The sequence below is a fragment of the Oryctolagus cuniculus genome (genome assembly GCF_964237555.1).
Source record: "Oryctolagus cuniculus chromosome 17 unlocalized genomic scaffold, mOryCun1.1 SUPER_17_unloc_2, whole genome shotgun sequence".
Classification (NCBI taxonomy): Eukaryota; Metazoa; Chordata; class Mammalia; order Lagomorpha; family Leporidae; genus Oryctolagus; species Oryctolagus cuniculus.
In genome coordinates, this window is record NW_027208203.1 from 1517582 (window position 1) to 1539585 (window position 22004).

Consider the following 22004-nt stretch of genomic DNA (forward strand, 5'->3'; position numbering starts at 1 on the left):
CCAGTGGGTGGAAGACTTTCTCTGTCTCTCCCTCTCACTGTAAATCTACCTCACAAAGAAATAAACACAATATTTTATTAAAAAGAGGAAAAAATAAATGACACAAAAATGGGAAAATATCCCATGTGGAAAAATTTTGGAGAAGAGTTTCTGTTCAGAACAATACTACTGACAGGATACATAAAATGACATTGAAGAAATGCCCTCTACTTTTACAGAAATAAGTGTTAACTTGGAGAGAACAAGCTTTGATGGGATCCTGGGATTGGAAGTTACTGGAATGAGTTCAGGAGTAAAGGGAAACAATATTTATGACAGTGAGGAAAGGCAGTATTCTCACAGATATTTTTGCTGAGTGACAATCATACATGATCTAATTTTCCTTTATCTGTGTTCTCTAATCCTTAAATAATAATTATAAATTATATTTGCAACACTTCACAGTTTTTAAGCTGTGAAATGAATATGTAGCACTAAAAGGCAGACAAAGGCCCTAAAGGATACATTTCTAAAGTTAGAGAATAAAAGGACCTCTTGACAATTCCCAAATATGTATTATGTGTACTAGTTGTCATTTTGTTTAGACTTCTAATACCACACAAAGATTGAAAAATCTCAAAGGCTTGGTAAACACCATTTAATCCTATCCTAGTGAAAGATAAAAGCTCTTAATCATATTAAATTTTGAATTGTTAAAAAAAGGAAATGTAGAAAGTAATCTTATTATATATGTAAAGCTTTGAAGCTTTATTTGAGCTCCCTCTTGAGAAACGTGGTGTGGCACACATTGTTGTCTCTAAAATGGGTAGTGACACGCATGCACGGTGTTCTGAGCAGGAAGAGTCACTGCATTAGCAGTCCTTTTGGGCCAAATCCAGCTCCTTGCTATCTTTGTATTTTGTTGGAATACAATCACACCTGTTTACTTACAGCCTACACATATTTTATGCAACAACAGAGATATTATGGCTCATAAACCATAAAGTATTTACTTTATGACTCTTTATGAAAAGGTTTGCCAGTGCTATGCTTAGATCAAAGATCCTTTGATATGTTTTAATAGGTTTTATCCATCATTCAGAAATGTTTAGAGAGTATGTAACATTGTATGCAATCCCTCAACAATAGTCAATTAATTTGAGTGTCTATCATTTGAGCATTAATGCACTGGGAGCAAAACCCAAAAATCTCAAGATTAGTCATTTTTAGAAACTGATCAGAAAGCCAGAGTAGCATGGGGCTTTTCTTTGCACATCAACAGATATCTCAAATATTATAACTAAATTTTTTAAGATGTGTCATCAAACCAAGGGCTTTAAATATACTGAAATGGTGTAATAATAAGTATAATATATATGTATGCTCATTTTGAAAATGGATGCATACTATATTGTATATGTATGATAATTAATTAATTTATTTATTGGCTATTAGGCTATCTTCCAACTTTATGATATGGCATCATACCTCAGAACTTTAAGGACATTGTTAATACCTGTAATATATGTATGAAATGTTTCAATCAATGTAGGCTATTTATATTACATATATTATCTAATTATGTTATCTGTAATACATTACATATGTCCTTAACATAGATGTGCATATTAATGTATAATATTTCTTGTTATTTCTTGTTTTCTATAGGATATAATTCCTGGGAAGTAGTTACAAAATAATTTTTTTTAAGGAAGAGAAGAATAAGAAGCAAAAGCCCGCACATTGTAACATATCCAGAAAAAAAATGGCCAATCTCTGGAAACAGAGTTTAGATTAATGGCAGTCTGGGGTTAATGGTGGATGAGGAGTTATGGTAAATAATAAGAATAATTTGGGGATTAATAAAAATGCATTTATTTTAGACTGTGCTTATGATTATGGAACTCCAAAAACATGACAAGCAGGAATAGTCACTAAAAACATCATGGCTAGGCAGACCGGTTCCTGACTTTGGGCTTCACAGAAGAAACTGAAGACAAACAAATATGCCAAGGTGGCACATATTTTGCTCAATCTGGTTCAAAAATATATAATACCCTAAACACAAGGGGTCTTTACCATTCAATGGACAATGTTTAGCATGGAAGAACTATGCATTCATTTAAGAAATTTTTGCACCAAAATTAACAACATTTAATTCCGTATTTATTATTTGATATTGCCTAATTCAATTTAATTCCAAATACACTTAAAGAAATACTTCATTTTTCTTATGTGAAACAATTTAAAAGATGCATTTTTCATCAACTTAAGGTAAACTCTGCCTCCTAATTGCTCCACTTAGCATGACAAAATACCAATTCCGTTATTTCCAGATTACATTAGTCTTAATAAACTACTCCAAAGACCATAATATTAGACGTGAAACTAACTTAAATGTTTTAACATCCCTTAACCTTATACACCAAGTAAGATGCTGTTTGGAGTTTATTTCTTGGCATTAATTATACACATATATGGACTACAGAGTGAAATTTTAATTTATACATACAATGTGTACTGATGAATCAGGGTAAACAATTTGCCCTACTTTGACATTACACTTCATTATCAGAGCCTTGGAACACCTTTCTTCTATTTGCTTGTAAAATATAGATTACTGTGGACTATAGTCACCCCACCATTCTATGTAACACTAGGAACTCACTCCTAAAATCTAACTCTGATTTGGTACCAATTACTCCAAGTAGTTTCTACAAATTTCTTAATTAATCAGTTTGAAAAAACAGACACACAGAGAGACAGATAGAGAGGGAAAGATAATACTCCCATCCACTGTTTTATTTCATGGAGGCTGCTCAGCATTGCTAATCAAGACCACAAGGGTTATGACCTCACAGAGGTAAAAATGGCTATTATATAAAAGTAAAAATGATAACAAGTATTGAACCAGATGTGGAGGAAAGGAAATATATAAAATTGCTTGTGGGAATGTAAAATGGAAAACACTATGGTGGTGTCTCAAACAAAATTAAAAATGGAACTAGCAAAAGACAAAGCTTTCCCACTACTGGAAATACATCCAAAGGAACTAGAATCACTATCTAAAAGATAACCGGGGGGTCGGCGCCATGGCGCAGTGGGTTAATCCTGTTGTGTCGGCATCCCATATAGGTCCCGGTCTGGTCCCGGCTGCTCCTCTTCCAATCCAGCTCTTTACTATGGTCTGGGAAACCATAGGAGGATGGCCCAAGTGCTTGGGCCCCTGCACCCGCATGGGAGACTGGGAGGAAGCACCAGGCTCCTGGCTTTGTATCCACACAGCTCTGGCCATAGAGGCCATTTGGGGGGGTGAACCAATGAAGGGAAGAGCTTCCTCCCTCTCCCTCTCCCCTCTCCCCTCTCCCCTCTCCCCTCTCCCTCTCCCCTCTTTCTCTCTCTCTCTCTCCCTCTCACTGTAACTCTACCTCTCCAATAAATAAATAAAATCTTAAAAAAAAAAACAAGAGATATATTTCTTCATGTGAGCATTATTCAGAAGACAAGAACAGGATATGAAAATAGCCACACAGTCAGCAGATGAATACAGAAAACGTGATACACACACACCATGAATCACATTCAATACTAAAAAATATGCTCTTTTGTCACAACGTGGATCCAAATGTATGAATGTGGACATCAGAATGCTTGAAGTAAGGCACAGAAAGATAAATACCACACAATCTCACTAACATGAGGAATCTAAGAACATCAAACTTAAGCACAGAACAGAATAGTGGTTACCAGGGGCTGAGGATGAAGGAAATAAGATGGTAATTTAATGACACATATTTGCAGTTAGGAGATAAATTGACTCCTTGAGACCTAACACACAGTGCAGTATATTGAATATAAATACAGTATTAGATGCTCATGATTTGTTAAGCTCTTAAGTATTCTTCTATAAACATATAATCTGAATGATTTGTTAATTTGATTGTCCTATCTTTAAATAATATATATGTACAAGAAGACACAAAAAGATTAAAAATACGACAAAAATGTGAATTTTCCACAAACCTGAAGTCCCCTCACAAAGAAGTTTGTGAAAAATGGGATTACAAGAGAACGTGAATTTTCCATAATCTTTTAAAAGTCCCCTCACATATCAAAATATCAGGTCACAGAATCTGAGTATATACAAATTTTATATGTCAATTATATTCAAATATTCTTGAAAAAGTACCCTATATTAAATTATAAATTATAAATAATTTAGGAATCTAGACTTGTATCTTTGGGATTGGGAAGGTTATCAGGGAACAGAAATAATTTTTAAAGCACTCATAAATGTGACTAGCTAAAATTTCTATTTTTAGAGTTCAAAGACAGATGATCACCTGTCAAGATAATGTGTAAGGTCTAAGATGACATCCAAGTACCAAATTACAGTGGCCTCCTGCCCCTCTAACACTTTGACAAAAACCTTGAGCCGAATACCTTGTTTTGTTCTTATTTTCCCTAGTCTATGACACTTACGTCAGCAACATAAAGTGAGGTCAGACCCCAGAAAGAGCTATGCTGAGAGGCCAAGGTCCGGGACTGAGTCCCAGCTCCAACATCTTCGGGAAACTTGGGGAGTCAGGTCACCCTGGGAAGAAAAGAGGAACCAAGGACCCCACAACGGCAGCCCCTCACCTGCATGAACCCCATCACACAGCCCGGATTCTCCCTAGCGACCACCTGGTCCCCACTCACTATTGGGGAAGACGCAAGGCTGCCGCCACACAGCTTCCCAGAGACGACTCCCAGGATCCTGGGCCCACAAGCCCCTGCCAGGAAGGGACAGGACTCCTGGGGTCCGGGTGCCAGCCCAGCCCTGACACTGTGGACAGAGGGCTGAGGGCAGTGCTGGGCCAGCAGCGAGATGGGGCCACAGACTCCAGAGCCCTCACCACCTTCCCCATCTCTGCACACCTGCCCTGCACTCACCTTCTCACAGCTTCTGAGGGGTGCGGAATCCTGTGGGGGAAACACCCGCGGTGAACAGGGGACGAACCTCCCAGCAGCACAGCCCCCTCCTCGGACCTCTCTCCACTGCAGTGTATGAGGTGGGGCCCTGAGGGGGGAGTGTCAGTGTATGATGTGGGGCCCTGGAGGGAGTGTCAGTGTATGATGGTGGGGCCCTAGGTGGGGGAGTGTCAGTGCATGAGGGTGGGGCCCTGGGAGGGAGTGTCAGCATATGATGGTGGGTCCCTGGAGAGGAGAGTCAGTGTATGATGTGGGGCCCTGGGGTGGTAGTGTCAGTGTATGATGGTGGGGGCCCTGGGAAGGAGGTTTATTGTATGATGGTTGAGCCCTGGGGGGAGTGTCAGTGTATGATGGTGGGGCCCTGGGGGAGTGTCAGTGTATGATGTGGGGCCCTGGGGGAGTGTCAGTGCATGATATGGGGCCCTGGGGGAGTGTCAGTGTATGATGTGGGGCCCTGGGGGAGTGTCAGTGTATGATGTGGGGCCCTGGGGGAGTGTCAGTGCATGATATGGGGCCCTGGGGGAGTGTCAGTGTACGATGTGGGGCCCTGGGGGAGTGTCAGTGTATGATGTGGGGCCCTGGGGGAGTGTCAGTGCATGATGGTGGGGCCCTGGGGGAGTGTCAGTGCATGATGTGGGGCCCTGGGGGAGTGTCAGTGTACGATGTGGGGCCCTGGGGGAGTGTCAGTGTATGATGTGGGGCCCTGGGGGAGTGTCAGTGCATGATGGTGGGGCCCTGGGGGAGTGTCAGTGTATGATGTGGGGCCCTGGGGGAGTGTCAGTGCATGATATGGGGCCCTGGGGGAGTGTCAGTGTATGATGTGGGGCCCTGGGGGAGTGTCAGTGTATGATGTGGGGCCCTGCGGCGAGTGTCAGTGCATGATATGGGGCCCTGGGGGAGTGTCAGTGTATGATGTGGGGCCCTGCGGCGAGTGTCAGTGTATGATGGTGGCAGCCCTGGGGAGTTGTGTTATTGTTTGATGATGGCTGTCCTGGGGAGTTGTGTTATTGTTTGATGGTGGCAGTCCTGGGGAGTTGTGTTATTGTTTGATGGTGGCGGTCCTGGGGAGTTGTGTTATTGTTTGATGGTGGCGGTCCTGGGGAGTTGTGTTATTGTTTGATGGTGGGGTCCTGGGGAGTTGTGTTATTGTTTGATGGTGGGGTCCTGGGGAGTTGTGTTATTGTTTGATGGTGGCGGTCCTGGGGAGTTGTGTTATTGTTTGATGGTGGGGCCTTGCGGGTGTGCAGTGTATGACATGGGGCCCCTTACAGTGGGGTCCCTATATCTTTCCTTGAGGAGAATACCACATTTGGTTATACCAAGTCCATAGGTGAGATACAGTGAAGTGACTCTGCTACTCTAGTGTCACTCCTATGGGCTGCAAACCCCACTGCTCTCAGGCTAAGTCCCCAGTGCCTGTTCTGGCCTAAAAAACCTCTTTCACCACCTTGCCAGACCACTTCCCACCCCTGCCCCATTTCTTATCACAAACCCTGAGCCCTTCCACCCTGACCTCCCTCCTGCTCACCAAAGGCATTTGCTACCCCGGGACCTTTGCACATCCCCCGCTCACCCCCAGAAACCTCCTTTCTGCATCTAGTTTGAACTCCGGCTTTCCCCAGAGGCCTCCTCTGAGCTACCGCCTCCTCCAAGCTCCACAGAGACAGGAGCCTGACCCTGGCTCGCCCCCGTCACGGTGCCTCGAACCCTGTCGTGCCATCGGCTCTGAAGCTGTCAGTCTCCCAGCTGGAGTGGAGCTGCGCCCAGCCGCGGGGCCGAGCGTGCTTAGGCCTTGCCTGCTTCAGGGAGTCCTTCAGGGTGAAGAACGTGTAGGCCATGTAGCTGGGGATGAGGACCATGGAAGACAGAGCCATGAGCGAGCCCACTCCCTGGCCCCATTTGGGGAACACGTAGCTGCCCATGGTGAGAGGGGTGAAGAGGAACACGCCCTGCGGAGGGGGAGGGGCGGCACTGTCAGCCTCCCAGGCCGGCCACCAAGACCCCACTGCCTGGGCTGACCCTTCCCGGGGTTCAGCACCTGCGGCCCCCCACAAGGGCCTCGGAGAAAAGGCTCCTCCAGCCTGCAGGCACCCCTCCCCCGGGGTAACCCACCCTGGCCAGCAGGACCAGGGCCCACGTCAGCAGCCTGGCCTCCACCTCCCGGAGCCTGCCGGGCGCTTTGGACAGCTCAGCCCTTGTGGGCGGCACAGCAGGGGCTGGGTGAACTGGACTTGGGCCCTGAGGGCCTCCCCCACCCGCCCTCGCTTCCAGAAGTTTCTCCCGGGGCGGAGCCACCCCAACCCTGCAGGCGTTGCAGCCCCAGCCTCACCGCTATGATGATGGGGTTGAAGAAGGACCAGCACAGCTTCCACCAGATGCAGGGCCTGGAGCCCACCACCTCCTGGATGTTGTCGTAGAAACGGTTCACACCTGCGACACAGGCGCAAGCGCGGGGTGCACCGCTGAGCTGTGGGGTCCGCAGGCCGCCACCCCCAGCACCCTTAGAACCATCAAACCCCATAGCACGCGCGCCAGGGAGAAAAGCCAGCCCCCTGCAGGTGGAGACATTCACTGGCCACGGAAGGTCAGGGGTCGCGGTCCCCTCCCACAGGCCCCGCCTCTCCTCCAAGGTATGGCTGGGCGGGCCGGAAGTGCAGCCCACCGCAGAGATCTGCGCATGACTACGAGAACCCTAGGCCTCGCGAGAGTAAGTTCTCCAAGGGAGCACTGCGCATGCGAAGTCCCGGAGGCTGGTGGTCTGGGTCGGGTCGGGGTGGAAGCAAGACCGGGCGAGCGCTGGGGGATGTGGCGCTGCCCATCTCCGTCCACGCTCTGGGCTCTCTGGTCCAGCAGAGAGGCAGGAGGGGCGGCCTCAGACCCTTGGGCCCTGGGCTCCGGAGATTTGGGGCACGACGGAAAGGAAACCCTGGTTCCTTCGTTTTTTCCCCCCAGGGACGATGTAGGCTTTCCATCATGGCAGCTTTTGTCAGGCGGATGATGTCAGCTCTATACTTCCGTCTCCCGTTTTACAGATCCGACGTGAAACAAGACTTTTTATCCCACAACGGACACTAGTTGGCTCCCTGCTTACATGAAGTATTTATCTGTTCTCCGTGGAGTCGTATGTATTTTAAAGACACAGAGCGATGGACAGGAGTCTTCCCTGTGCATAGCAGTGGGGGCAAGGTGCGACCTCAGCCAGGAACCTGGAACTCAGTAGAGGTCCCCCCCCCACCGTGGGCAGCAGGGACCCAAGCCCTGCACCATTACCAGCTGTCTCCCCGGGGTGCACGTTGGCAGGAAGCTAGAACTGGACATGGAGCCCAGTCTTGAACCCTAATACGTACGGGTGTCCACGCAGCCCCTTAGCCTCTCTGTCGCATGCCCACACCCTAACTGTTGCTCTGTCTTCTGCACACGGAACTGGTGCACCCACCACGCTGAGCTGTGTGAGCACAGGGATTGAACAGTGCAGGGAGAGGGCCTGCTGTCCCGGCTGCTTCTGCTGAATGACGAATGAGTGAATGAATGAATGAATAAAGGAGCAGGGGTGGAGGCTCACTGTGGAACCAGGAGATGGAGACACATTCGAAGAACATGAGGGGCCGGCGCCGTGGCTCACTAGGCTAATCCTCCGCCTTGCAGCGCCGGAACACTGGGTTCTAGACCCGGTCGGGGCGCCGGATTCTGTCCCGGTTGCCCCTCTTCCAGGCCAGCTCTCTGCTGTGGCCAGGGAGTGCAGTGGAGGATGGCTCAAGTGCTTGGGCCCTGCACCCCATGGGAGACCAGAAAAAGCACCTGGCTCCTGCCTTTGGATCAGCACAGCGCGCCGGTGGTGGCGGCCATTGGAGGGTGAACCAGCGGCAAAGGAAGACCTTTCTCTCTGTCTCTCTCTCTCACTGTCCACTCTGCCTGTCAAAAAACAAAAAACAAAAAACCCACGAAGAACACAAGGAACAGCAAGCTCATGCTGCTGGTGGAGTAGTAATTGAAGAGTTTGAAGACGTAAATGCCCCCTTGTGAAAGGAAGGGAGCATGAGAGCGCCCCCCCCACATCTGGGCCCCCTGGCACCCAGCACCGCCGGGGAAGCCGGGCTCATAGTAGACTGCCTGGGCCTCGTGAGCAGGCCAGGCCTGGGGGCTGCTCCCCAGCGCCGTCTGTCCATGCATGACTCGGTCCTGCCTCTCCCCTGCTGAGAACCTCCCAGCACATACGTAATAACATGGTACATAACTAAGCAGGGAGACGTCAAATCAAGTCTAACTCAAATGGCCTGGCCTGCAAGGCTCTGCTCCGCTCCCTGCCACACTGGCTTCCTTTCTGTTCCTCACCCTCAGGGCCTTTGCACCTGCCATGCTCTCCTCCCCTCCCTGGCTGTCCCTCCTCATCTAGGTCTCCGCTCACCTGCTCACCTGTCGCTTCCTTAGAGACCTCCCCCACCATCCCCTGTCCCAGGTAGAGGCCTCCCGGCCCCCTGCTGGCCATTTCCCGTCCTGCTGTATCCACTCTGCTCCACAGCACCTGGCACTTTGCAGGCACCTCATCTGTCAGCCTCATCCCCACTGCAACTCAAGCTCCAAGAGAGTAGACTTGGCAGTGGCTCTCACACTGTTGCTGGGTTCCCAGTGTCACACATGTGGCCCACAGCCGCTGGTCCCAAGTGCGAGTGAGGGAACAAATCAACACCCGGGATCACAGTGGTTCCTGGGCCCACGGGTGGCCGTGTGGGTCGTGAGAGTCGTTCACGGTGAGTGTACAGTTCACAGACACATGTTCATGGATGCAACAAGTGGCAGTGTTCACTTCGAAGGCCCGACTCCAGGGGGGCTGCCGGGAAGCAGAGGCCAGGCTGCCTGCTGCGGTCTCTGGCTCTGTCCTACGCTGTCTTTCTCAGCATCTGCGTCTGTGACAGCCAGGGAGCCCCCGGAAGGCAGGACGCTGTCTGCCTCAGCGCCGTGTGTCTGGGGCTCAGCAGAGAGCTCCGTGGAGGCAGAGGGGGCGTTGAAAGGGCCCCAGGGCAGCAGCGGGAGCCCACCTGGGTGATGTTGGAGAGGCCGCTCAGGTAGGAGACGATGCAGACGGCGACGTGAAGAGCTCCTGGCAACTGTGCAGCAGTCTGGGGTACTCGTCCACCAGGGCCATGATGAAGCCCTCCATGGTGCAGAACTGCAGGGGGGCGGGGTCAGCCACCCGCCCCCCATGGCCCCACCCACCACCCACAGCCCCACCCACCACCCACAGCCTGAGTAGCACCTAGACGGCAGGGCTGGGGGGGTGGCCCAGGGTCCAGCATGACGCTGCCCCTGCTACCCTGGGGACCTCAGCGGAGTCCCCTCCCTCTGGGTTTCCGTTTCCCCTGCTGGACTTGGCCAGTTCACAGGGCTGCTTCAGGGATATTCTAGGGGTCTGAGATTCTGAGTCCTCCTCTGGGGGGGGAGGGGCCTGGGAGAGGGGTGGTCTCCTGGCTGTCGATGACCAGCATCAGTAGCATGGAGAAGAGGATGGCCCAGAGCGGAGAGATGGGCAGCTGGGTCACTACCTCCAGGTACGCCAGGAATGCCAGATCCGGGCCTGTGAGAACGAGGGGCAGCGTGGTGGGTACCTGCACCAGTCCCAGCACAGCCACCAGTCCCTAAGCCTCACGTCAGAGTCACCGCTGGGCAGCCAGGCCATGGTGCAGGCTGCAGGTGAGGGGCTCACTGTCCAGGAGGGGGACTGCCGTGGGCTGGCCATCAGCAGGGGCGGGTCACATGCAGAGAGGCGGCCCCCGCGGGGACACTTGGGAGGCCAAAGGCTGCAGGCTGGGGGTGAGGGGAGAGCACAGGGCAATGCTTACTGAGGTTTCTGGCCCGGGCACCAGTTGGGAACCCTTCTCACGAGGAGGACCACAGGCTGGGGGAAGGCATGGGAGGTGTGTCCAGGACAGGTGGTGTTTGAGTGTCTGGCAGGGGTGTCCAGGAGCAGGGGAAACAAAGAATGAGGAACAAAGACATTGGAGCTGCCTGGGTGTGGCTCTGTAGGGGCCAGGGGAGGCCCAGAGGGGGAGGAGCTGCCATTGTCCAGGAGCTCAACGTCCTTTCCCCAGGCCCCACCCAGTGCTCCGGGGATCAAGCTCTGTCCCCTCCAGAGAGCTCAGGGACACCTTTGTGCACACAGTGGACCTCCTGCCTTCTGCTGGCCCCGCCCCTGGGGATGGGGGAGGCTGCTTGTGGTTTCCCTGGGCCCTGGGGCACTGAGACTGAGGCAAGCTAAGTGTGCACAACCCACCTGGAGAGACTGTTCTGGAAGCCAGGATAAAAGCAGACTCGAGGTGAAGAGTTAAAATTGTATATGTGCAGGTGTAAAAAGTTAAGCTTAAGCTTACAGGTTTAAACCTTCCTGGTGCAGCTGTAAAAATAAAACAGAGTGAAGTAGCACCTTGACAGTAGGGACTCCATTTTGGAGCACTTGAGACTCCATTCTGGGAAAGCACCCCCCCACCGTGAGACTCTAGTCTGAAACTATGATCTCAAATAGTCAGACAATAGCAGTGCACTACATCACCCTTGGCAACACACAAAAACCCCCTAGCATAATTGCTCAAGCTTAAAAGTAGAAAGGTTGCACCTGGGTTACCTGGGCTAATAATGAAGATGTGATTTGTCTATGTCTTAAGATCATAATTGCTGATTATAAGATTTTAGCAACCGCTTAGCAACCGTGTATTCTCTCCCCCCTCCCGATTTTGCGGTTTTTGCCTTTATAAACCCTATGCTGTAGTTCCTCGGGGCTCCTCTGTCCTTGTATGTTCAGAGGGCCCCAACATGTTGGATCAATAAATTTAACCCTTTGCTGGTTGCATGAGAGTAAAAGTCTCTTGGAGTCGTTCCTCGGGCAGTGGGCTTTTTCAGACCCTAACAAAGGGAGTTTGCATCATGGCTAGAAACATGGCGTGGTTAGATCAAGCCTTAAAGGCCCGGGCACAGGAGCGGGTCTTTTCTCCTACAAAATCCAGGACCATGCAGGAAGCATCAGTGTGGCTGGGAGACAAAGAGGTTTTACAGTCAAACTGATCTGGGCACAAACCCCTTTCGAGCTCTGAGCTTGGGCAGGCGGCTTTGGCGAGCCTGTTTCCCCACCTGTGACATGGGGACATAGCACCTACTGCAGAGAGCTGGGAAGATCAGGGGGCAGTGTCTGGAAGGCAGTGAGTGCTCTGCCACCCACAGGGTGAGGAGGACAAGGCAAGCCCCACTCCCAACCCCTGGCCCCGAGACGGGCAGTGCTGACCTGAGGCCGCCACGTCAGCAATGGACTTTTTGACATGGGCATGAAGCCCACAATGGAGAAGATGACAAAGCCGGCAAACATGCTGGTGCAGGAGTTGATGCAGCAGATGATGATGGAGTCCCTGGAGGGAGGCGGGGCGGGGTCACGGAGGGTAGAGGTCATGGGGGTGGGGCCAGGGAGGGCAATGACAGGGACCCAGGAGCAAGCCAAGGAGGGTAGGGCTGGGAAGGAGGGGGCTCTGGGCTTCCACTGGCATCTGTACACGTTGTTGTGTAACAAGTTGTAGCTGCCCATGGCGATCAGGAAGCCCAGGCCCAGCCTATAGGAGAAGAGGATCTGCGTAGCTGCGTCCAGCCACACCTATGGGCAGAAGTGTCTAGTGGCCATCACAGCCACAGACCCCAAGGCCCCTGCCCGTACCAGTCGGCTGCCCCCGTCACACCCCAGGCTGCTCACTACGGAAGTTGGGCATGACGTAGAACATGATGCCCTCCTTGCGCCAGGCAGTGTGACTCCACGGAAGAACAGGATGACGAGCAAGGTGTAGGGGTAGTGGCTGAGAAGTAGACCACCTGGCGAGGACAGGGAGGGGCACGTCAGTCCACCCACGGCCCCGCCCCTTGCACCTGCCTGTGCTGCCAGTGCTTCTTCCTCCAGGAAGCCTGCTCTGCTTGGCTGCCTGTGGAGTCTGAACCAACCAGCTCAGCACCTGGTTTTACCTTCCCCATTCCCTGTGATTTTTAATGGATGTCTAATTTATCCAAGCAATGCCTGTTGGCAGGAAATGTTGAAAGTTACACAGGAACACACCCATGTGCACAAACACACATACACAGTGGCCCCTAGAATCAGCGTCCCACAAGACACAGGTTTGGGTCTCTCACATCTGCTTTCTGATGTCTAGAACAGTCCATGGTATACAGTAGACACTCAATAAATGTCTGAAAAATATACAACTACAGGGCTGTGAGCATTTTACTGTTCCTTCTTTGACACCTTCTTCTGCACAGATGATCATGTCTCAGAAAAGCAGGCTACAATCAGCCACTTGCTTTCTCAGTGAGCAGCTTTCAAGGTAAAAGCACACTCAGTCTGTTCTCTGAAGACCGTCTGCCACCTGAACAGTGAGTTTTAATTCTACGAACGGTCCCCAGGGAGGTCCCGCCACCCTCTCCCAGCAGCCCCCGCTGTTAGCCATTTGGGTGACTTCCAATCTTCCGTGCCTCATTGAACACTCCTATTTATAAACCTTTATCTACAGAATGACTGTATCGCTCCTGGGAGAGACGTCTAGATGTGGAATCACCAAGCAGAAAGTGACGGCTTCTCAAAGGCTTTTGATGCATCGGAGCATTGCCCGATTCCCTCTAGAATCAGCACTTCAGGGTGGCGATGCTGTTGTGGTGCAGTGGTTACACAGATGGGGGTGACACCGGCATCCCACACTGCTCCACTTCTGGTCCAGCTCCCTGCCAATGTGTTCGAGAAAGCAGCAGGAGCTGGCCCCAGTGCCATCCATGGGGGAGACTCAGATGGAGCTCCAGGCTCCTGGCTTCCGCCTGCCCCAGCCCTGGCCATTGCAGCCATTTGGGGAGTGAACCAGGGCTGGAAGACACCTCTCTCTTTCTCTCTCTCTCCCTCTCCCTCTCTCTCAATCTCTCTTGCCCTCCTCTCTGTAATTCTGCCTTTCAATTTTTTTCATTTTTTGAATCATTTTTTACAGATAAGAGTTATATACAGTAAGAGAGAGAGAGAAAGGTCTTCCTTCCATTGGTTCATCTCCCAAATGGTCACTACAGCTGGCACTGCGCCAATCTGAAGTCAGGAGCCAAGTGCTTCCTCCTGGTCTCCCATGTGGGTGCAGGGCCCAAGCACCTGGGCCATCCTCCACTGCCCTCTTGGGCCACAGCAGAGAGCTGGACTGGAAGAGGAGCAGCCAGGACTAGAACCAGCACCCCTATGGGATGCCGGTGCTGCAGGTGAAGGATTAACCACGGGAGCCACGGCGCCAGCCCCTCAATTTTTTCATTTTAAAGAAAGCAAATGGCACTTCCTCCAGTGTGGCACATGGTGGCTCCCTTGCAGTGCCAACTCTGAGCATAATCATTTTCAAAACCCATTTTTGCCAATTGGTCATCAAAAGCCTGCAATTATTTCTCTGCTCGCTGGTGTGGAATAGCGGTTTCAGACTCATCTCAGCAGCTCAGGGGCCCCTGGCTCCTGGCCAGTGTGGGTCTCCCTTGGGGCAGCTTGCTCTCCCTCACTGCACTCTGGGCTTCTTCAGGACCAGGGAAGCCACCTGCCATCTGAACAAACCATTGTCCCTGGAATTGGGAAGAGAGGATGAAAACGAAGCCACTGGGTCAGTGTCTCAGTGCTCCGAGCCCCAGTTTCTCTCATCTGGAAAATGGGTGCAATTAGCCCGGCTGCTAGGACAGGAGAGCTGTGATGAGCCCACCAGGTGCTGGCACAGGGACCACTCAGCAGTGCACATAGCTGCACCTGGGGGACAGTGGCTCCCAGTGGCTTCACCGCCCTTAAAGCTTCGCTTTCCTGCTCCCTGAAGCTGGAACGGGAGACACCAGGCCCTGCCCAGCTCTCCCTCATCCCATGCACGGGTCCGAGACGTGAGAACGAGCCTTGGATCTGGGTCTCCGGTTCCCTCCAGGGCAGGTTTTCAGCACCCGCCTCAGGCCCACGTGGAGGCTTTGTAAGGCTCTGTTTTGTCTCTTTCTGCACCTTCTTCTGGAAAGTTCCGCCAGCTTTTTGGCGTGTTCTGGTCCCGCCCCACCTGTCCCTAGCCACCTTCTGTTCCAGTCTCTCTGCTGTCCCTTTGCTCCCTTCGAGACCTGGAGACCTCAGACAGCACACCTGCCCCTCTGCTTCCTGCAGGAAACGCAGGTATCCTTGAGCCTCAGCCTCCAGTGTAAGGCCTGAGAAGTGGGGAGGGGAGGGAGTCGAGGCCAGTTCTGTCCTGCCAGACGTCCCTGTGCGGGACACCCAGCTTGCAGTCACTCTGTCCTTGCTGACCTGATCATAAAGACAAAAGAGCAACAGCCCCTTGCTAAGTGCTGAGAGCTTTCTAGAATCACCAATGGCGGGGCTGGCATGGTGGGGCCACTGTTTGTGACAATGCCAGCTGCTGTGCTCTGCTTCCAATCCAGCTCCCTGCTCATGCACCTGGGAAGGCAGCGCATGATGGCCCAGGTACACGGGAGACCCAGATGGAGTTCCTGGCTCTGGATTTTGGCCTGGTCTAGCCTCAGTCTTTGTGGCCATTTGGGGAGTGAACCTGCAAATGGAAGATCTCTCTGTCTCTGTTGCTCTGCCTGTCAAGTAAGTAAGTAAGTAAGTAAATAAATAAATAAATAAATAAATCTTGAAAACAAACTCAACAGGGTCCAACATTGTGGTGCAGAATGTTAAGCCAGATAGCGGCATCCCGTGTGGGCACCAGTGGGAGTGCTGGCTGCTCCAGTTCTTAGCAGCTCCCTGCCAAAGCGCCTGGGAAAGCAGCAGGTCATGGCCCAAGTCTTTGGGCCCCTGCACTAATGTGGGAACCTGGGACGGAGTTCTCGGCTCCCGACTTTGGTTTGGCCCAGTCTGGACCACTGTGGCCACTGGGGAGCGAACTGGCAGATAGAAGACCTCTTTCTGTCTCTTTTTTTCTCTCTCTCCCCTCTGCCTGTCTCTATGTCCCTCTTTCTGTCAAATAAATAAATATTAAGAAAAAAAATGAACAGTAAAGGATGTGTGAAAGCACCAGTCCCATCCCGCAGAGGGGGAAGCGGAGCTTCAGAGAGAAACGGCTTCCTTCAGGTCACTCAGCCAGGAATCAGCCTCACTGGGATCTGAACTCAGACCTGTTTGCAAACAGGGCCTGAGGACTTTGTCACAACCTGCCCGCCTGTGTTCCTCATCGCAGGAGCCCCTGCGCCTGGAACTGAAGCCCTGTTCCTGGGGCAAGCTGGCTGAGTGGCCCGTGACTGGCACCTGCCCGGGGCTGCAGAATGCCAGGGACCTGCCGTGAGCTGAGCTGCGAGCCCTACCTGTGTCAGCTCCTACGTGCTCTCTGCTGCTCTAGAGAGTAGGCAGTGCCCTAATGCCCACTGTGCAGGAGAGAGAGTCGAGGTACCCAGAGCTGAAGGGTTGGGAGGGGCCCCAGGAGCTGTGGACCCCTTGCCTGAGCAGAGCTCCCTCGGCAGCCCCAGGCCCTTACCTTTCTGGTCCAGCCCAACCTTTCCAGATGCAGTAATACACCAGGAGCCAGGCGATGGCCAGGGTGATGGCCAGCAGCCAGTGCTTTGGCCTGGCTTGTCCAGCCCATCAGTCATCTGATGCATGTTGTGCCTGCTCTGAGAGGAGGGAGGAGAATGTCACAAGGGCCGCTGGGACCTGAGGGGGCCTGGGGCATTGGCAGGGATGTGGTCTACCTCAGGGATCATGTCGGAACCAGGAGCAACGACTCAAGGAGAGCAGGGGCTGCAGCTGCCTCTGTCGCTGCTCAGCGGCTGCCCCACCTCTGCTCTGCCCTGTGCCAGCCCAGGAGCCCTCTGGGTGCAGGTGCCCTGTGTGATCCTGCTACAGATAGCTCCCACCTCTGCTCTGCCCTGTGCCAGCCCAGGAGCCCTCTGCGTGCAGGTGCCCTGTGCAGTCCTGCCATGGACAGCTCCCACCTCTGTTCTGTCCTGTGCCAGCCCAGGAGCCCTCTGGGTGCAGGTGCCCTGTACAGTCCTGCCATGGACAGCTCCCACCTCTGCTCTGCCCTGTGCCAGCCCAGGAGCCCTCTGGGTGCAGGTGCCCTGCGTGATCCTGCTACAGACAGCTCCCGCTCCTTTGCAGAATGAGGCTGCACTCCCTGGCTGGCCTCATGAGCCAGCTCCGCATCTGTAGTCTCAGGGCTCTGTCGTGCAGCTGGGCCACGTGCCACCCATTCACCTGTCCCTGGCCTGCTCTCACCTCCTCCATGCCTCAGTGCACTGCCTTCCACAAGCCGCCCAGCACAGGGGATCTCTCCACGCCACAGAGACTTGGACCCCAAGACCTCATCTGTTGTACGCCCCCAACACACATCTGTGAAGTGCCCCCCTGGGAAACAGAATCAGCGTGGCCTTCCCGGAGCCAGAATGTATGTCTCTGGGTGTGCCTGCACATGAGCTGAACCTGTGTGTAGGCAGGTGTGCCAGTGTATGTCCATGTCATGTGTGAACATGTATGTTCATGTGTGTACGTGTGTGTTGGCGTGCAGATGGGTGTCTTGTGAATGTGTGTTAATGTGTTTACATGTGCATGTGTCTGCATGCGTGTGTATATGTGTGTTCATGCATGCACGAATGTGAACACACATGTATGTGTCTGCACCTGTGTGTGCATGGGTATGTGTGCACATGTGCTCACTCCAGGCAACCTGGGGTTTATAAGTACAGTGATCCCCCAGTATCTGCAGGAGACTGGTTCCAGAACCTCTTGCAGATAAAAACTCTGCAAGTGCTCAAGCTCCCACCAGAAAACGGCGCCTGTGTGCACAGAGGCTGCACACGGCCTCCCGTGAGCATGGAGTCATCTCTGCACAGTGTCTGGGCCTAGCTCCGTGTCCACACCACGGAAAAGCTGCAACACTGCACTGCTCCCGAAAAACAAGAAGAAAGCCCGTGCACGTTTGGCACAGGCACAATTTTTTCTCAACTATTTTGGGTCCACTATCGGCTGGACTACCTGTGAACCCAGGATGCAGGGGCCAACTGGGCCTGGGCTGGTTCTCAAGACGGGTCCTCACTGGCCTCTCTGGGAGCCCTGCTCAGCTGTGCTGGCTCCTCCCTGCCCTGAGCCCCCCTCCACCCACCCGCCACCTTCTCCACCCTGCACTGCGCCCCAGGAGGTGATTGCTCCAGCAACCTCTCCGGTCCCTTGGCCTCTGGCTAGCTCTGGATAGGCCACTGGGCAGTGCTGGCAGGGAGCGAGAGGCTCAGAGAGTAGGATGCCAGGGACTAAGTGTCCCTGGCTGCTACGTGACTGTGTCTCCAGCTGGGCTCCTCTACCTGCAGCCATGGCTGGCATCAGGTGCCTCATTCTCCACCCAGCTCTCTTCTGGAAAGGGGAGATGTTACCCATGCTGCTGCACACAGTCTCCCCGCCCAGTTAGGAGGGGCTGCCCTGTCCCCTGCAGGCCCTGCCCACCCCGGTGCCCCATGCCACCCACACTCACTCCCAGAACTCCACCATGGTGCTAGTCATGTTGGTGGTGTTGATGATACTGTAGTTGGAGAAGCAGCGGTCGGTATTCCAGGGGTTATCACACTGTTTCCAGCAGTGTCTGCAAGGACAAGGTCGTGTGACCAAACCCCACTGGGGCCCCAGGGGCTGGCACATGGCCCAGCTCTCCCTGGCCATCCTCAGTGTACCCCAAACCTCCTGGAAGCCACGGTCCTGCCTCTCGTTGCTGATGGCTTGGGAGGGCAGGTGGCGCCGTGATCACAACGGGGCAGCATCTTGCTCCAGGCCACACAGCGGCTACGAGAGCGCGCCCTGGTCACTCCAGGGCCCAGCCCTCCAAACTACATCCCCGGGCCTCCTGTGCCCTCCCTGGGACCACTCTCCAGCTCTGCCACCCTGGCCATGGGGTCTCGCCCACTGCCTTCTGGGACACGGCCAGCATGGCCAGCCCGGCCAGCCCCGGCGTCTTCTCTACCAGGCCTGGTTCTCAGCATTGTGAGATCCTGAGAACCCCAGAAGGCTGGTTTCACATTTTGTCTCCTTCCAGGTTTTTTTTAATTAAGATTTATTTTATTCATTTGAAAGGCAGAGAGAGAGAGAGAGAGAGAGAACAGAGAATAGAGATTGCCTATCTTCTGGTTCATTCCCCAAATGACTGCAACAGCTGGAGCTGGGTCAGGTCAAAACCAGCAGCCCAGACCTCAATCTGAGTCTCCCATGTGGGTGGCAGGGACCCAACTCCTTGAGCCATCACTCGCTGCCTTCAGGGTGCACGTGAGCAGGAAGGTGGAATTTGGTGCAGGGCTGGGATTCAAACCTCAGCACTCCCACAAGGGCCCGGGCACCGCGGTCGTGTCCTAAGTGCTGAGCCAGACTTCTGAGTGTGCAGCGTGGGGGCGCTCAGTGCATCCTGCAGCCACCCAGCCATCATCCCAGCCAGCTCCAGCTGCCTTCCAGCCTACAGAACTGGGACCCCGCGCCCACTAAACACTAACCCTGCACTCCCTTCCTGGAGTCCCTGTGACTCCACTCTGCTCTCTGCCTCCATGAACTTGACTAACTTGACTAGCGGCGGGGAACCGGAGGAGTCCCTCCTTCTGGGACCAGCTTGTTTCGCCTGCACTTTGTCCTTGGGGTTCCCCAGTGTGGTGGCCTTGCCTGCCTCAAACACTCAAGTCCACTGGGCTCACAGGCCCCGGCTTGCGACCTCAACCTGCCATCCTCTCCCGGGCCTTGGCTACTGTGCAGAGCTGCTGTGCACACATGTGTGCCAGCCCCTCTTAGAGACCCTGCTTTCTTCCTGGGGTGCTGACCCAGAGAGGGGACGGCTGGGTCACAGGGGGCTCCTGGAGTCAATCTCCTGGGGAGCTGAGGTTGTCCCCATTTCAGAAAGAGGCCACGAAGGCCCCAAGAGGTGAAGTCTCTTAGCTGAGGCTGCACGGCAGAGAGTGGACTTGGGATTTGAACCCAGGCCAGCAAGACCTGTGCACCATGGGACAACCATACCCATCTTAGACGTGGTGTGGTTGGGGGCAGGTGTGCACCCACAGAAGGTGCTTGGGGCCAGGACTGCTGTGGGAAACCCCACCCTGCTCTGCTCCCAGAGTGCTCAGGGGGCTGCTTACCGTGGTGAAGGAGTTGTACAGGTAGTAGATGGCCCACGAGATGATCATGATGCAGTGATGTTCAGCCAGAAGAGAACACGGCCAAACCTGCAGGCAGGATACAGCGTCAGCCACACGGCCGCTGCCCACTCAGCCAACCACCAGGATGGAGGCGAAGGGCCAGGTGGTGACCGGCAGAAGGTCACACATGCCCCCCAGGTGAGGGAGCCAGGACTCACGTCTGGGGCCAGGCAGGGTGGGGCCCACGGCCAGGACGCCTGATGCCCCGCATGTCCCGGGAGCCTGCCAGGCTCCAAGCCCCACCAGGAAGTGAGCACAGGGAGTCCCTCCTCTCCCCTGCCCTACCCAACACCCTGGCTGGTGCTGGCTTCAGGGGCATGGCCACACTCACCCTTGAACATGGGGGCCAGCTTCCAGATGCCCAGCCCCCCGATGGACACATACTGGCTCAGCGAGTACTCCAGCAGGAAGAGCGGGACTCCAGCAGAGATGAGCGTCAGGAAGTAGGGGATGAGGAAGGCCCCTGGGGGCGGAGAAGGTGAGGCTCATGCCGGGCCCCTCCCCCTGGTCAGGGGAAGCATCCTGCTTCCAGGCTGCCCTCCAGGGTTTCCTCTCCCTCTGCCTGGAAAGCAGCACCCACAGCCAAAGAGAGGCTCAGGGCACCCAGGAGGAGGCCCGTCCTCTGCCAAATGGGGAGATGAATTTTGGGGTACAGTTTAACTTTTTTATAAACTTTTTAAAATTGAAAGGCAGAGAGAAAGAGAAAGAGAGAGGTCTTCCATCCACCCTCCACCTGTTCACTCCATCAAATGCCCACTGCAGCCGGAGCTGGGCCAGGCTGAAGCTCAGGATGGGAACTCCATCCAGGGCCCACGTACCTGAGTCCCTGCTGCCTCCCACGGTGCCCTTTAGGAGGAAGCTGAACCCAGGGACACAGGGCACCCTGAGTGGCATCTTCACCCTGACCCAAATGCCCACCCCGGGTACTGCTCACACACAAGCATTGTCTTAGGGGAACCCCTAAAGAGAAATGAGGAGAAGTATGGGGCCTGGGGATCCCCTGGGGTCTCCAGTGGCCCTATCTTGCTACGGAACCCCAGAAAACGCCCAGGTCCGGCCCAGCGGCCATCCACAGGGCTACTACCTACCACCTCCATTCTTCCTGCACAGGTACGGGAACCTCCAGACATTGCCCAGGCCAATGGCATAGCCCACACAGGACATGAGGAAGTTGAAGTGGCCCTTCCACATGTCCCTGTCGGGAAGCTCTGCCCCCTTCTTCTGCACCTTGACCATCAGGGTCTTGGGCTTGTCGTTGGCCACAGGGGCCTCGCTGACCTCCGTGGCGATCTGCCCGTTGGCCACCTTGCTGCCGTTGGCCGCCATGTCTCTGGGTTTGCACACAGGGGTCCTGGCAAGTGGGCGTGTGACATCAGCCCCGGTCCACGTGGACAGTAGCTTTGCAGCTCAAGGTCACCCTGGAAGGACAGGGCCAGGGTTTAGGACAGAGAGGAGTGGGGGCTGCGGGGGCCTCACCCTGAAATTACAAAAGTGGAGCAGCCGTCTGGGGGCCGGGGCAGGTGGGCTCCTGAAAGCCCTCTTGCTCCCACTGCCCCTGCTCTGGAGCGGAGAGGCCTCGGCTCCCAAAGCGGAAGGGGTGACGTGCTCCAGGGCTCCAGCCTCTGTGTCCCACCCCAGGGAGCAAGCCCAGGACCACGACCCTCCAAAGGCAGACACCAGGGCTGTAAGGAAAGATCTTCTCTTTGCCTCTGATGATGTGATAGGGGATTTGCCCTTCGTCAAGGCCATAATTAGCGTCCAGGCTGTCAAGGCCATAATCAGTGTCCGGGCCGGCAGCGAAGGGGCTCCATCTGTGGCTGAAGGTGGGGTGTCCCGGCCACGGGTGGTGCTGCAGCCCAGGGGTCCCGAGCTCCTCCCCCAAG

The 22004-nt window shown here is 53.8% G+C and overlaps 1 protein-coding gene and 1 pseudogene across 1 annotated transcript in view; both read right to left on the reverse strand.

Moving 5' to 3' along the window:
• LOC138847895 (zinc finger protein 286A-like) overlaps window positions 1–7415 on the reverse strand; it is a 20934-nt gene extending 13519 nt beyond the window's left edge. The window contains exon 1 of the mRNA XM_070067666.1: window positions 7283–7415. The gene's annotated coding sequence lies outside the window, so the exon portion shown is untranslated. The remainder of the gene's footprint in view (window positions 1–7282) is intronic.
• Window positions 5697–21539, reverse strand: LOC138847893 (sodium- and chloride-dependent GABA transporter 1-like; annotated as a pseudogene).
• Between the last annotated feature and the right edge of the window lie 465 nt (window positions 21540–22004).